The following is a 16,317-nucleotide window of genomic DNA, read 5'->3' on the forward strand; positions in this document are numbered from 1 at the left end:
TAAACATGTATTCCTTTTTTTGATCCCAGGGTATCAGTGTGACATGGGAAGGGGCTGGAGACTAAGGTCAGCCATGTAGGCAGTCAGACATGCCCATATGATCAACCAACCTCCAGTAAAGACCCTGGATACCAAGGTTCAGCTGAGCTTAGGGTTAGCTGTACCCCGCGTATGATGTCACACACCATTGCTAGGAGGATCAAGTGCTGTGTGCATGACACCGCTGAGAGAGGACAGCTGGAATCTTGTGCCTCGTGTCTTCTGGACCTTGGCCTTTGTGCCGTTTCTGTTTCTGATTTTAATCTGTATCCTTTCACTGCAGTAAAATGTAGCCATGAGTATAACAGCTTGCTGAGTTCTGAGTCCTTCTAAGGAAAAATTGAACCTGAACATGGCCTGGGGGAGCCCCTAAAACAGTCATGTTATCATTTTGAAGCCATAAACAGCTTATCTTTGTCAGAATTAAAACTTGTTGGCTTCTCCAGGCCTTTTCCATTTGTGAACAGGTATTTGGACCAATGGAGTCCTGATCTGTTCTGTTAATATTTATGGATCTGCTCTTAAAATAGAGGAAGCTTTGATTCAGTTGCTTATTTTGTAATAATACTTTGTCCAATGGGGGAAGGAGAGGGTGGGATGAAGTAACACTGAAATATATACATTACCATGTGTGAAACAGAGAGCTAATGGGAAGTTGCTGTGCAGTGCAGGGAGCTCAGCCTGGTGCTCAGTGACAACCTAGAGGGGTGGAATGGGGTGGGAGGTGGGAAGGAGATACAAGAAGGAGGGGACGTGTATACCTGTGGCTGAACGGTGCTGATGTATGGCAGAAACCAACACAACACTGTAAAGCAATTATCCTCCAATTAAAAATAAATATATTATAAAAAAAAGACTAAGGCAAATAGAAGAAATAAAACAAGTTCAGAATATTTGCTTTTTAAAAGAATAATAGTGTCCAATAATATTCAAGCCTATGTCTTTCTGACTTATATGCAGTTATCTCTAAATTCTCTATAAAAACCAATGTACCCAAAATTAAACCTGATTCAGAATGACTATGATTTTTTTCCCCTAAGGTGGGATAAATAGGATATTCTTTTTTAAAATTTGTTTGATTATTTACTTACTTTGGCTGATTCCTGTCTTGGTTGCAGCACTTGGGATCGTCGTTCCATCATCTGGGACCTCCTAGATGTAGTACACACATCCTAGATGTGACGCGCAGGCTTAGTTGCTCTGCGGCGTGTGGGATATTAGATTCTGAGTTCTCTGAGCAGGGATCCAACCCTGGTCCTCTGCATTGCAAGGCAGATTCTTTACCACTGGGCCACCAGGGAAATCTTTTTTTCTTCTATTTTTAGTGTAGTCTTTAGGTGTCTCTTCACAAAGTGGAGATAGAGCGAGGAAATAGCTGGAGTTCTTTGCAATCCCAAGAACTGGCCAGCCCGAGAGAAGGGCCAGAGGAGCAGCTACCTACCCTGGTGTGTTGCGGAGGCACTGCTGGCCCATTGAGGTGGGCAGCCCTGAAAAGTCAGGTGATGCTGGAAGCTGCCCACTCCAGCAGGATGCACGATGCACAGGTAGCTGTTGGTGCACTCAGGTGGACAGACGTGCACGATACCGGCCGTAGCTGGGTTTCAAGTGTCCTTACTTCCTGCTCCGGTCATTCATTCCTTCCTCATCTACAGCAAGCACAGTGCTGGAAAGGCCGTGACAAATGAGACAGACAGTCCTCGTATGCACAGAGGATCCCTAGATCTCAGCCACTGACCTTGTAAGACCCCTTCGTTCATTGAGGATTAAGATGGCCTTGTCAAGCACTCAAATAAGATAAAAATTTTTTTGAGGCTCAGGTTAGTTCCATTCCCCAGAGTTCATTTATGTTAAAAATAAAGGAAAGAAACTCCCCTGGTGGTCCAGTGGTTAAGAACCCACCTCGCGATCCCTAGTCAGGGAACTAAGACCCCACGTGCATGCACGTGTGTGCTGTTGTGTCTGACTCTACAACCCTGTGAACTGCAGCCCGCCAGGCTCCTCTGTCCATGGGGATTCTCCGGGCAAGAAGAGTGGAGTGGGTTGCCATTTCCTCCTCCAGGGGATCTTCCCCACTCAGGGATTGAACCAGCGTGTCCTGCGTCTCCTGCATTGGCAGGTGGATTCTTTTACCACTGAGCCGCCTGAGAAACTCCTTGCTGCAGAGCAACTAAGCCTGTTGCTACAACTACTGAGGCCGGACGCCACAGCTAGAGGGTCGGTACCTCCAACAAAAGATCCCCCATAACGGAACAAAGATCCCACGTGCTGCAATGAAAACCTGATGCAACCAAATAATTTTTAAAAAAATAAAGGAAAAGATAGCATAATATATTCACTTTGCTACAAATTAGAAGAATTTTTGCAGGGCCCCTACTTTGTAGTTTTGCCTTGAAAAAAGTAAATTGAAGATCACTTCTCAGAGCCCTAAACAAGGAGGGAAAAGCTTGTGATTAGATATCATTCCTTTTCCATCATCTCAGCTATAAAAAAGAGGGAGGCTGGTCAACTGGCTGGGAGAAATTGGGGACCAGATGGAGTGGTGTTGTCAGACACTGGAAATAATACAAGGAAGGAATATCCACCGGTAGGGGTCTGATTATGGAGTCTTAGAGTTATGATTATAGGAATTATGGAGTCTAAGAGAGTCTTGGCTCAAACCTAACCTGCTGAGTAAAGCCTTCACTAGCCATTCTGCTCAAAAACACACCCCTCCACAAGCTCCTGATACAACTTTTGTGGGGGGCATGCCAAGTGGTGTGTAGAATCTTAGCTCCCTGACCAGGGATCAAACCCTTGCCCCTGCAGTGGAATTGCAGATCCTAAGCACTGGACCACCAGGGAAGTCCCTGATATGACCTTCTTAGCAGTAAACACCATCTGACACGCTCTGTTTTACTTGTTTATTGCCTGTCTTCCCAAGTAGAATGGAAGCTCACAAGGAGAGGGCTCTGGGTCACTCAGAGCAGTGTCCACGCACAGTGCCTGCCGCCAGCAGGTGCTTGATAAACGATGGCAGGAATGCTGAATAAAGGAGTAGAAAACAAAGACACTTGGAGGAAAAATTAAACTTATTCAGAAAAAGAATTGTTTCAAGACCTGGAAAGGAGTAAGGAATCACTGGTAATATTTGGCTAAAATTTCTTCTTAAACCTTGACCTCAGGTTCAGAGTTCAGATGAAGGAAGAGAAAATTGACAATTAAAATATAAGGTGATCAAGACAGTCCAGACCATGTGGAAGTTCTTCAGATTAGACAATCCAGTGTTTTTAGCATATAAGTAACAAAGGGGAAAAAAAGGTTTGGAGGAAGGACCTATGTATTAAAAGACAATAATCCTGGGCCATGGATTCATTTGGATTTTTTAAAAAATATTTATTTATTTGGCTGTGCCAGGTCTTAGAGTGCGCAGGATCTTTAGTTTTGGCATGCACACTCTCAGTTGCATCACGTGGGATCTAGTTCCCTGATTGGGGATCAAACCTGGGCCCACTGCATTGGGAGTTAGGAGTCTTAGCCACTGGACCAGGGAAGTCCCTGACTGGATCTTGAGTTTGAAAAATTTGAAGAAATGTATGATGCTCATGGAAACAAGTTGGAAATGTGAACACCAACTGGATATTTGAATAGTATTTAGGAAATACTGTGAAATTTTTAGGTGTGATAATAGTGCACAGTGACTGTGCATTAAGTATGACCCACAGACCCCTGAGGTCTCCAAGACCCTTGCTGAGGGTCCAGGAGGTCAAGGTCACTTTTGAAAAATTACATGCTGGGGAGTCTCCTGGGGGTTCCAGACAGTGGCACCAAACTGCACTGGCAGTCACTGCCTTCTTTTAGTGTTTTCGGGCCGTGCTGAGGCATGCAGGGTCACAGTTCCCAGACCAGGGGTGGAACCCATGCCCCGTGCGGTGGAAGCACAGAGTCCTAATCACCAGACCACGAGGGAAGTTCCTGGTGGTCCCTGCTGTCTGCACTCTCACACAATTACAGGAAAGAAGCGCCAGTTTCACTAAAGAATGACTTCAGTGGAGCAGTAAGAATGATTAATTGTGCTTGTCTCAACCTTTCAGCGCTCGCCTTTTTAATATTCTGTCCGATGAAACAGGAAGTACATACAGAGTATAATACTTCTGCTGCACACAGAGATGCAATGTTGTCTCCAGGAAAACCACTTGTGCTCTTGTTTGAGTCATGAGTTGAACTAGCTGCTTTTCTCATGAAATATTTTTACTTGAATGGCTTACAGTCAATCGAAGGCTGGGTGTTTGGCAGACATTTTCTCAAAAATGAATGAAGTGAGCTGTCATTTCAAGAAAAACAAGTGACTACAAGTTGTTCCTCAATGGTAAAATTATCTTTCAAGTGAAAATTTGAATGTTGGCAAAAACCTGATTCTGCTTCCCAAAACTTATGAAAGCTTTTCTGTTGAGACCAGTGGTGATATTATTATGGTCATTTGATACTATGCAGTAAAATGTATCAACATTTTAAAGATCTTTAGGACTCAGTAAGCCAGTATTTTTCAAGTGACCAGGGTATGATATGACAAAATCATGGATTTGAGATAAAGGATCCATTCAAAGTGCAAGAAAGACCAATGAATCTTAATGTAACAGAGTACACAAGTTGTTTGATAAAATTGGATGATCTAGGATCCGTGCCCCATGGGAATGTCATTTGATCAAATGAACAAAAATAAATTTTTTTTTGCCAGTATCTAGGAACAAACCCATAGACGGAGCAGAGGAGCCTGGTGGGCTCTGGTCCACAGGGTCACCAAAGAGTAGGACACGACTGAAGCGACTCAGCGCGCATGCATGCAGGAACAAACCACACTTTATTTATGTGCTTTGGAATATTTGCTCCACTCTCAACAGTCACTATCGTAACAAAGTCTTTTTGCATCCGATAACAGCGCCGTCCAAGCATGTAGTTACTGCGAGGTGCCGATGCTTGTTGGAAAGGAAGTTGATGCTCCAACATGCTGGGAAGATGCAACAGCCACTGGGACACGGTGGGTAGTTGACTGAGAAAGTGTGAAACCTTAGTGGAAGGTCAAAAAAATTAAAGGCAACGTTTAAATTAAAATTTGCAGTATGTTTTTTTTTACTCCTCCACACTTTCCCTTTATTCTTAAGAGGAAATTAATAAAGAATAATGTGCAAGGTCTTCAGAAACAACCCCACACACAGTACTCTACGTTGTTGCATAAGGCAGTCGGGAATTTAACTCATGTGTGTGGAATTTAACTCATTGGGGGAAGAGTGTGTATTTATTCTTTTTATACATTTAAGTATTTAGTCTTTTTAAAATATGTATAATTTTTTACAAAAATAGGCTCACACTCTACATAATCTGTGTGATCTGCAGTTTTCATTTCTGAATGCATTAGACACCTCCCCCATGGAGTTAGCATGTGTGTGTGCTCAATTGCTCAGCCCTGTCCAACTCTTTGCAACCCCATAGACTGTAGACTGCCAGACTCCTCTGTCAATATGACTTCCCAGGCAAGCATACTGGAGTAGGCTGCCATTTCCTTCTCCAGGGGATCTTCCCGACCCAGAGATTGAACCCAAGTTTCCTGCATTGGCAGGTGGATTCTTCACCACTGAGCTACCAGAGAAGCCGAATGGAGTTAGTATGCATTATCATTTTCAATGTCTCCCCAAATTCCATTTACATATTATGATTATTTTAATTACATCTACTGAAAGATTTTTAGATTTTTCCAGTGTTTTGTAGCAGATATAGGCTGCAATGTGAGAACATTCATGTATATACATCGTAGTACAAGATTAAAATCTATAATTTAAAAATTTTAACTTTTGATACAATAAGGCCTTCAGAAAGATTTTATGTATTATAGTCCTACCAGAATCGCATAAAAAATTTTTTTTCGGGGCTTCCCTGGTGGTCCAGTGGTTAAGAATCTGCCTTTAGTGCAAGGGACACCAGTTCAATCCCTGGTCTGGGAGGATCCCGCATGCCGTGGCGCAGTAACTAAGCCTGTGAGCCGCAACTATTAAGCCTTTGCTGTGGAGCCTGTGAGCCACAACTACTGAGCCCGTAAGCCTAGAGCCGGCGCTCTATAACAAGAGAAGCCACCTCGGTGAGGACCTGGCTCACCGCAACTAGAGAAAGCCCATGTGTAGCAACGAAGAACCATCACAGCCAAAAATAAATAATAAAATAAATGAATGAATACACATTAAAAACTTTTTTTCGCCAAGTTGTTCCAACCCTGGGTATCCTTACTCTTTTAAAAATTGTCCAAACTGATAGGTCAAAATGATATTACATATGTTATCATATTGCTTTTCTTTGATTTTGAGTAAAGAGAAAACATTTTAAAAATATTTCTTTAGTTGCATCGGGTCTTTTAATTGCAGCATACGGGGTCTTTGGTCTTGATCTGGATCTTTCGTTGGGGCAAGCAGATGGGCTCAGGCTTGGTTGCATGTGGGGTCTTAGTTCCCTACCATGGATCGAACCTATATCCCCTGTTTTGCAAGGTGGATTCCTAACATTGGATCATCATGGAAGTCCCCTCTGCCTGCCTCTTGCTTGAAGAAAACTTTTGTCTTGTAGGCCTTCCCCAAGGTTCAAGGAGCAAATTTAATCCAAGAAATACAAACATAAAAACAGAGTCAAGCAAGTCAAAATAGTAATTGTTTAACCATTAGACAAATTCAGGGACCTTTAGTTACTCCTCAAGGGCTGTAGATAATATTGTGAACCATATCCTTGAGCTACTTCTTGAAACCTCCACCAGATAGAAGAAGTTAACTAAATATTGACCACAAACATGTAGACCCCAGACTGGTTGAAACCAGAAGGTTGGTGAGTCAATCAAGGGAGACTCCTGATTACTTCATCACCAGTCAATCATAAAAATGTCCATGAGCTGATTACCCCACAACCTTCTCCTTCACCCTGTCTTTGCTTTTTTAAGATTGGTTTGTTTATATATTTTTGGCTGTGGGGGTCTTCATTGCTGCGTGTGGCTTTCTCTAGTTGCTGAGGGCGGGGGCTGCTCTCTAAATGCGTGTGGGCTTCTCATTGTGGTGGCTTCACTAGTTGTGGCGCACAGGCTCTCAGGCGCTCGGGTTTCAGTAGTTGAGGCTAGAGGCTCTAGAGCCCTGGCTTAGTAGCTGTGGTGCATGGCTACAGTTGTTCCACAGCATATGGGATCTTCCCGAACCAGGGGTCAAACCCACGTCCCCTGCATTGGCAGGTGCACTCTCAACCACTAGACCACCAGGGAAGCCCCATCCTGTCTTTAAAAAATTTTCCCTGAAAGACATCAGGGAATTCCATTCTTTGAAGCAGTATCTGACCCTACACCTTGCTTAGCCTTGCCATAAACTCTGCACTTCTGTTTACCACAACCTGGCATCACACACTGGCTTCAGTGTGTGCATACAGACCCAGGTCTGGTTCAATAACAGTAGATTTTGAGACCGTATATTGTTTAATTGAAAACTGGTTGCTCTACTACACACCTATGAGCATGGCCAAAGTCCACAACACTGACAACAGCAAAAGCTGACAGGGATGTGAAGCAACAGGAACTCTCATTCATTGCTGGTGGGGATGCAAAATGGTATAGCCAGTCTGGAAGACAGTCTGGCAGTTTTCTACAAGGCTATATTCTCACTATACAACCTAATCATTGTGTTCCTTGACATTTACACAAATGAGAAACATTTTATTTCCATGCAAAACACTGCACAGGGATGTTTATAGAAGCTTTTATAATTGTCAAAACTTGGAAGCAGCCAAGATGTCTTTCAGTTGCTGAATGGGTAGATAAAATGGTGGTACATGCAGACAATGAAATATTATTCAGTGCTAAAAAGAAATGAGCTGACAAGCCATGAAAAGACATGGAGGAACTTTAAATGCATATTACTAAGTGAAAGAATGGAGAAGGCAATGGCACCCCACTCCAGTACTTCTGCCTGGAAAATCCCATGGACGGAGGAGCCTGGAAGGCTGCAGTCCATGGGGTCGCTGAGGGTCGGACACGACTGAGCGACTTCACTTTCACTTTTCACTTTCATGCATTGAAGGAGGAAATGGCAACCCACTCCAGTGTTCTTGCCTGGAGAATCCCAGGGACAGGGGAGCCTGGTGGGCTGTCGTCTATGGGGTCACACAGAGTCGGACACAACTGAAGTGACTTAGCAGCAGCAGCAGCAGCAAGTGAAAGAAACCAACTTGAAAAGGCTACAAACTGAATGATTCTAACTATATGACATTCTGAAAAAGACAACTGTTAATAGGGAAGAAATTTTGTATTCTATTACAAGTTAATCACTAAAGGGATATTGCCTCAAAGCTTACATTATACATAATCACCCATCTCTGGGAACCCTGCTTCCCAGGTCATGTGCATTAGGCTAAAATACCTTTCTTCAGCTCACTGGAAGCACCTTGACCAGGCCCACCTGTGAATAACTGCACGAAGAAGAAATTAACATATCCCCTCCAGAGGCTGCCGGGAACCAGGAACTGTTTGACTCCACTCCCTCCCCTTTTATGGGATGTATAAAGGATGCCCGAATCCGAAAGTAGGCAAGATGGTTCTTTGGGACATGAGTTCATCATCTTCCTGGTCTGCTTGCTTTCCCAGTTCAGTGGCTATTCCTTGCCCCAACAACTTATTTGTTGACTTATTGGTCTTCCGTGCAGCTTGGACTCGGTAATAATCCTAGCGGTACAGTACAAAGGTCAGTGACTTTCGGGGACTTAGGGAGAGGGAGGGAAGGAGGAATAGATGGAGCACAGGGGAATTTGTGTGCAGTAAAACTACTGTGTGATACTATGGTGGTGGATACATGTCACTGTATGTTTGTCAAAACCCATAGAACGTTCAACACCCAGCGTGAACCCTAATGTAAACTATGGACTTTGGGTGTCTTGTCAGTGTACATTTAATTGTAACAAATATACCACTCTGGTACTGGGTGTTGATAGTGGGGGAGGCCATTCATGTGTGGGCACACGTGGTACATTGGAACTTTCTCCTCAAATTTTACTGTAAATCCAAAACTTAAAAAAAAAAAAGAATCCTACTGACAGCACATGGTACCTTTATGGCCAGTTTTATTTATTTTTAGTATCAGAAAGGTAACTTAATATGTTATATATAGTTATCTTTGAAAGGTGAGATCATGGGTGATATTTGCTCTATTTTATACATATTTTCTAATTCAAATGCTGTGATCATAGATTACCTGTGTAACCTTTAAAAGCCAGGATTCCTATTTTGGGGGAGGTGGTGATTGTAACTCATACTCCCTTTGGTGGAAATGAGGTCCAGGCCAAGGGATTATCATGGTCAACACTCATCCGATCGGCTGAACAAGGTGAAAACTTTCCTGAGAGTCCCTACGGTGTGGCCCTGCGGGCTTATGGGAAATGTAGTCCCGAAGTTTGACGGACCACCCCTCGGAGGACCCTGGGACAGCGTGCAGCCCCTTGCATGTGCGCATGCGCACTGCTGCGAGCGCGCCGGTGGCCGCCCTTCCCCCACCTGCAGCCGCGAGTAGGTGACAGGGCCCCGGTCTCCCCACCGTGACCCAGCCTGGCCCTGTGCCACGAGCGGAGGCTGTGCCCCTCCAGGTAGGAGGGGGCCTGCCAGGCCGCCCCGCGGGGCCGCGGGGGCCGAGGGGCAGGGGACGAGGGGTGGGCTCGTGCCCGCGCGCGGCGGGAGCCCAAACTTCGGAGCCCCTCGGGGCGGCGACCCTCGGGGCGGCATCGGCGGCGGCCCGGCGCTGTCGCCGGCGCGGGGCCGGCGGGGCCGCCCGGCCAGACGTGCGGGGGCGGGGACGGCGCGGCGGCGGGCGGCGGGGCGGGCCGGCCTCCCTCTCTTTGTCCGGCGGGGCGCCTCCGACCGGCCGCGGAGGTCTCCGGCCGCGCCGCCGCGCTCTGGGAGCCGGCGGGCGGGCGCGCGCGTGACCCGGAGGGCGGTGCGGGGCGAGGCCGGGGCGGGGCCGGGCGCGCCTCAGAGCGCGCGGGCGCCGCGTGCGCCACGGCCGCAGCCTCGCCGAGGAGGGCGGCTGGAGCGCCCTGGCGAGGCGCGGGCCGCGCGGAAGGCGACGCCGCGACCTCCCCGCCGGGCCCCTCAGCCGGGGCTCCCCGAGGCGCGCCCTCTCCTGCGTCTTCGCTCGTTCCCGCGCTTACCCGAGGTGGCGCAGCCAGCTGGTCCTGTCACACGAACGACAAACATTTTTTTATTTTGCCTCTTAATTTTGCTCACCAGTAGTTTTTACCGTGGAGGCGTTACGATTTTTTCTGTGGTTGAGTTTACTGCTCTTCCTTTATTGGACACCCCAAAACCTTCACCATTTTGAGATTATACACCTTTGCTGACGATTCCCACTGATACTTTAGAATAAATTATATTTAAAAAATCTGTTCGTGCTTCTATGATCCAGTTGATGGTTACATTTAATTAGGGGGGATGGACACCTTTATAATGTTGGTTCTTACTATAGGCTTTCCCATTTGTTCAAGTCTTTCATTTTTTTTCCCCTTAGGAGCACTTTGTAAGTTTTTTCATAAATATTTGCGTTTTTATATTATTGTTCTGTAGTAATTTATTGCTATGAAGATGGAATCTTTTCCCCATTATTTCATCTTTTTTTCTCTCGTATTTGATATTTCCCACTTTGCTTATTTATGTGTATTTGAGATTGCTCCTTTTTCTCCTTAATTAGTGTAGCTAGTGGTTATTATTTTTTTTATTGCAAAAGAGTAACTTTTTAATGTCTGTAGCATCTGTAGTAATGTCTCTCCCATTGTTACTGACATTGATTTTAATGCTGTAACTGTCCTCTAAATACTGCTCTAGCTGCATCCCTTAAATTCTGGTATGTTTTGTTTTTCATTTCCATTCAGTTTTTTAAACTTCCCTTGTGACTTCCTTTTTCACCTGTTAGTTGTTTAGAAATTTGTTGTTTAATTTCTAAACATTGGGGATTTTCTAGATCTTTGTCTATTACTGAATTCTAGTTTAATTCTGTTTTGGTTAAAGAATATACTTTGTTACATAATTCAGTTCTTTAAACCTTGTTGACTTGTATTTCCCTGGAGGTCCAGTGGTCCACTTGCCAATGCATAGGACTCGCTTCAGTCCTGGGAGGATTCCACATACCTGGGGCAGCTACTGTCCATGCTCAGCCACAAGATAAACCACCCCAGTGAGAAGCCTGCACACTGTGACGAAGAGTGGCCCCCACTCACTGCAATTAGAGAAAGTCTGCTTGTAGCAGAAGACCCAGCACAGCCAAAAATAAAAAATAAAAGTTTTGTTTTATTTTATGGTCAAGGATATGTTATACCTTGAGGATGTTTTTTATGTACTTTAATGACTATTGTACTGTTAGTGGTAGAGTTTTTTGTAACTACTAACTGGGTCAGGTTTGTTGGTAGTGTGGTTGTTTTTCTGCATCTTCACTGGTTTTCTATGTACGTGTCTTGTCACCTGAGAAAAGAATCCTGAATTCTTGAGCTACTATTGTGGATTTTACCTATCTTTTCTTTCAGTTTTATCAACTTTGGGTTCTTATATTTTGAAGTTCTTTTGTGCATAAACATTTAGGATTGTTACGTGTTCTGGTGATTTGATACATTTATCATTGTCATTTATCGCAGTGACATTATGTAATGTCACACTTTATCCCTGGTAATTTTTTTTGTTCAGTCTACTTTGATATTAATCAATCCAGCTTTCTTTTGATTAATGTGTGCAAGGAATCTTTTCTTATCCTGTTACTTTTTTTTTCCCCACTGTGCTGCATGTCATGCAGGATCTTAGTTTCCCAACCAGGGATTGAACCCATGCTCCCTGCTCCCTGGTTAAGTCCAGTCTTAACCACTGGACTGCCAGGAGAGTCCCTCTTCTTTTTGTTTTGATCTAGCTATTGTTGGTGAAAATTCAATTAACAGTCAAGTTAAGAAAATTTTATTTGAGCCAACCTGAGGATTATAACCCAAGAGACAGACTTAGGAGCTCTGAGAACTGTTCTGCCTATTAGATGTTGAAGGAATAGTCATATACTTGTTTTTGAACTTTTTATTTTGTATTGGAGTATAGCTGATTAACTGGAGAAGGAAATGGCAACCCACTCCAGTGTTCTTGCCTGGAGAATCCCAGGGACGGGAAGCCTGGTGGGCTGCCGTCTATGGGGTCGCACAGAGTCGGACACGACTAAAGTGACGTAACAGCAGCATAGCTGATTAACAATTTTGTGATAGTTTCAAATGAACAGCAAAGGGACTCAGCCATACAAATACATGTATCCATTCTCCCCCAAACTCCCCTCCCATCCAGGCTGCTGCATAACACTGAGCAGAGTTCCCTATGCTATCCAGTAGGTCCTTGTTGGTTATCCATTTTAAACACAGCACTGTGTACATGTCCATCCCAAACTCCCTATCCCTTCCCCTCAGCAACCAAACCAAGTTTGTTCTCCAAGTCTGTTGAGTCTTTTTCTGTTTTGTAAGTTTATTTGTATCATTTCTTTTTAGATTCCACATATATAAGGGATATTAGACACTCTTCTGACTACTTCAGTCAATATGACAATCTCTTGTCCATTTTTGAGACAGAGGATCATTTATCAAAATGACATACTGACATAAAGTTCACCAAGTACACAGTAGTTCAACTAAGCATGTGCAGAGTGAACCTCAAGTCATCATGACCTCTTACAGAGTTGAGAAAGAACATTACTCTTTTAAGAAGTTACATTGCTCGAATCAAAAGAAAACAGATCTTTATGGCAAGTAAGCATTCCTACCTTTGAGGCAGTCTGGTTAATGTGTAATGCAGATGGACGTATCATACTAAACAGGGAGGGAGGAGGCTCAAATAAACTTATTGAGTGAATCACAGTGAACTTTTAAATATATTCCACTGCTTTGTGTGTAAGGTAAGATCCTTAAAACTATACTTCCATCAACAATTTCATCATCTCATCTTTTATGCTATTAATGTCATATTTTACTTTTACATATCCTATAAGTTCACAAAACTTTTCTGGTCTTTTTGGTTTAGACAATTATCTTTTAGATTGATTAAAAGTAAGATAAAATGTCTTTATAGTTCTCTTCATTTTAACCACTCCCAGAGATCTTTATTTCTTTGTGTAGATCCACATTTCTGTCTGGTATCCCTTCTACCTGAAGAAGGTCTTTAAAATTTTTTATTGTAGTATAGGACTACTGGTAATGCATTCTCTGTTTCTGTTTGATAAGGTTTTTATTTCACTTTCTTTTTTTTTTTTTTTGTGAGATATATTTGCTGGGTATAGAATACTGGATTGGTAGTTTTTTCTTTTTTTAAAGATGTCACTACATTGCCTTCCAGCTTATATCGTTTCTGATGAGAAATTGTGATTTTTTTTAATGTTGAGTCCTCTGTACAGGCAAACCTCCGAAATAGCATTCAGTTCCACATCACTGCAATAAAGCAAGTCACATGAATTTTTTGTTTTCTCAATTCATACAAATTTGTTTACCTTTATACTGCAGTCTATTAAGTCTGCAATAGTGTTATGCCTAAAAAAATGTATATAACTTTACTTACTTTTAAAATATTTATTTGGCTGTGCTGGGTCTTAGTTGCAGCACGCAAGATCTTTGATCCTAGTTGCAGCGTGTGGAATCTTTAGTTGTGGCAGGGCCGTGCCTGGTGGCTCATTGGTAAAGAATCTACCTGCCAATGCAAGAGACTTGGGTTCTATCCCTGGGTCAAGAAGATTCCTTGGAGGAGGAAATGGCAACCCACTCTGGCATTCTCACCTGGAAAATTCCATAGATGGAAGAGCCTGGTGGGCTCCAGTCCACGGGGTCATAGAGTCAGACTCGACTTCCTGACTGAGCCCACACACAGGATCTCTGCTTGGAGCCTGTGAACTCTTAGTTGCATCATGTGGGATCTTGTTCCCAAACCAAGCATCGAATCCAAGCCCCCTGCTTTGAGATCGTGGAGTTTTAGCCACTGGACGACCAGGGAAGTCCTCTACATACCTTAATTTAAAAAGGCGTTATTACTGGGACTTGCCTGAAGGTCCAGTGGCTAAGATTCTGTGCTTCCAACTCAGGGGGCCTCGGTTCAATCCCTGGTCGGGGAACTAGATCCCACATGCCACCACTAAGAGTTTGTATGCTGCAATTAGGAGATCCTATTCAGCAATATGTGAACCGTGAACTTCCTGATGTTCAAGCTGGTTTTAGAAAAGGCAGAGGAACCAGAGATCAAATTGCCAACATCCGCTGGATCATCAAAAAAGCAAGAGAGTTCCAGAAAAACATCTATTTCTGCTTTATTAACTATGTCAAAGCCTTTGACTGTGTGGATCACAATAAACTGTGGAAAATTCTGAAAGAGATGGGAATACCAGACCACCTGATCTGCCTCTTGAGAAATCTGCATGCAGGTCAGGAAGCAACAGTTAGAACTGGACATGGAAGAACAGACTGGTTCCAAACAGGAAAAGGAGTTTGTCAAGGCTGTATATTGTCACCCTGCTTATTTAACTTATATGCAGAGTACATCATGAGAAACGCTGGACTGGAAGAAACACAAGCTGGAATCAAGATTGCCAGGAGAAATATCAGTAACCTCAGATATGCAGATGACACCACCCTTATGGCAGAAAGTGAAGACGAACTCCAAAGCCTCTTGATGAAAGTGAAAGTGGAGAGTGAAAAAGTTGGCTTAAAGCTCAACATTCAGAAAACGAAGATCATGGCATCCGGTCCCATCACTTCATGGGAAATAGATGGGGAAACAGTGTCAGACTTTATTTTTCTGGGCTCCAAAATCAGTGCGGATGGTGACTGCAGCCATGAAATTAAAAGACGCTTATTCCTTGGAAGGAAAGTCGTGACCAACCTAGATAGCATATTCAAAAGCAGAGACATTACTTTGCCAACAAAGGTCTGTCTAGTCAAGGCTATGGTTTTTCCTGTTGTCATGTATGGATGTGAGAGTTGGATTGTGAAGAAGGCTTGAGTGCCAAAGAATTGATGCTTTTGAACTGTGGTGTTGGAGAAGACTCTTGAGAGTCCCTTGGACTGCAAGGAGATCCAACCAGTCCATCCTGAAGGAGATCAGCCCTGGGATTTCTTTGGAAGGAATGATGCTAAAGCTGAAACTCCAGTACTTTGGCCACCTCATGCGAAGAGTTGACTCGTTGGAAAAGACTCTGATGCTGGGAGGGATTGGGGGCAGGAGGAGAAGGGGATGACAGAGGGTGAGATGGCTGGATGGCATCACTGACTCGATGGATGTGAGTCTGAGTGAACTCTGGGAGTTGGTGATGGACAGGGAGGCCTGGCGTGCTGCGATTCATGGGGTTGCAAAGAGTCGGACACAACTGAGAGACTGATCTGATCTGATGTCTCCACTAAGATTGAAGATGCTGCATGCTGCAACTAAGACCCAGTGCAGCCAAATGAATAAATAATTAAAAATGTTCTTACTACAAAGTGCTAACCATTAACTAACAGTGCTGAGTTGCCACAAACTTTCAATTTGTTTTTTAAAAAAAGCAATCTGAAGAGCAATTAAAAAAGAAAATATGTCTATATGGAATCTGTCAGGTTTTTTTTCTGGCTGCTTTTAAGAATTTCTCTTTAACTTTGACTTAAATATGATATGTCCAGGTGTGTCTTTGTTTTGCTTTTTGATACTTAACCCTCTTTGGATAAATTATCCTAGTTTCTTGGATCTGAGGTTTGCTATTAGCTATTTTTGGAAAATTCTTGGTTAATATGTCTTCAAATACTACTTTTAAAAATATTCATTTATATATCTGGCTGTGTTGAGTCCTAGTTGCAGCCCGTGGGATTGTCATTGTGTCACGTGGAATCTTTTGTTGTGGCCCCCAGACTATAGTTGTGGGTACGGGCTCAGTAATTGGACTGAGCATGCTTAATTGCTCTGAGGGGCATGGGATCTTACTTTCCCAACCGGGAATCAGGCCTGCACCCCCTGCATTGGAGGTGCGGAGGCTTAACCACTGGACTGCCAAATTTTGGGCAATACATTTTTTTTGAAAATAATTATCTATGTGTTTACCTGTGCTGGGTCTTAGTTGGGGCACATGGGATCTTCAGTCTTCATTGCAGCATGTGGGATCTTATTTTTAGTTGTGGCCTGTGGGATCTAGTTTCCTGACCAGGGATTGAACCTGGGCCCCCTGTACTGGGAGTGTGGAGTCTTAGCCACTGGACCTCCAGGGAAGTCCCTCCAATACATTT

General features: G+C 43.7%; 1 protein-coding gene across 5 annotated transcripts in view; it reads left to right on the forward strand.

The window, feature by feature from the left end:
* Positions 1 to 8,632: 8,632 nt before the first annotated feature.
* Positions 8,633 to 16,317, forward strand: part of ZFP1 (ZFP1 zinc finger protein) — a 30,741-nt gene continuing 23,056 nt past the window's right edge. For 2 of the 5 annotated variants that reach the window (XM_086349907.1, XM_086349904.1), the window contains exon 1: positions 9,480 to 9,666. The gene's annotated coding sequence lies outside the window, so the exon portion shown is untranslated. Of the gene's footprint in view, positions 8,772 to 9,479; positions 9,667 to 16,317 lie in introns of those variants that run through there. The other 3 variants (XM_086349906.1, XM_086349903.1, XM_086349905.1) reach the window with 2 other exon arrangements.

This window comes from Bos grunniens, chromosome 18 (genome assembly GCF_055505025.1).
Source record: "Bos grunniens cultivar Pamir isolate PY7600 chromosome 18, Bosgru_T2T1.0, whole genome shotgun sequence".
NCBI lineage: Eukaryota > Metazoa > Chordata > Mammalia > Artiodactyla > Bovidae > Bos > Bos grunniens.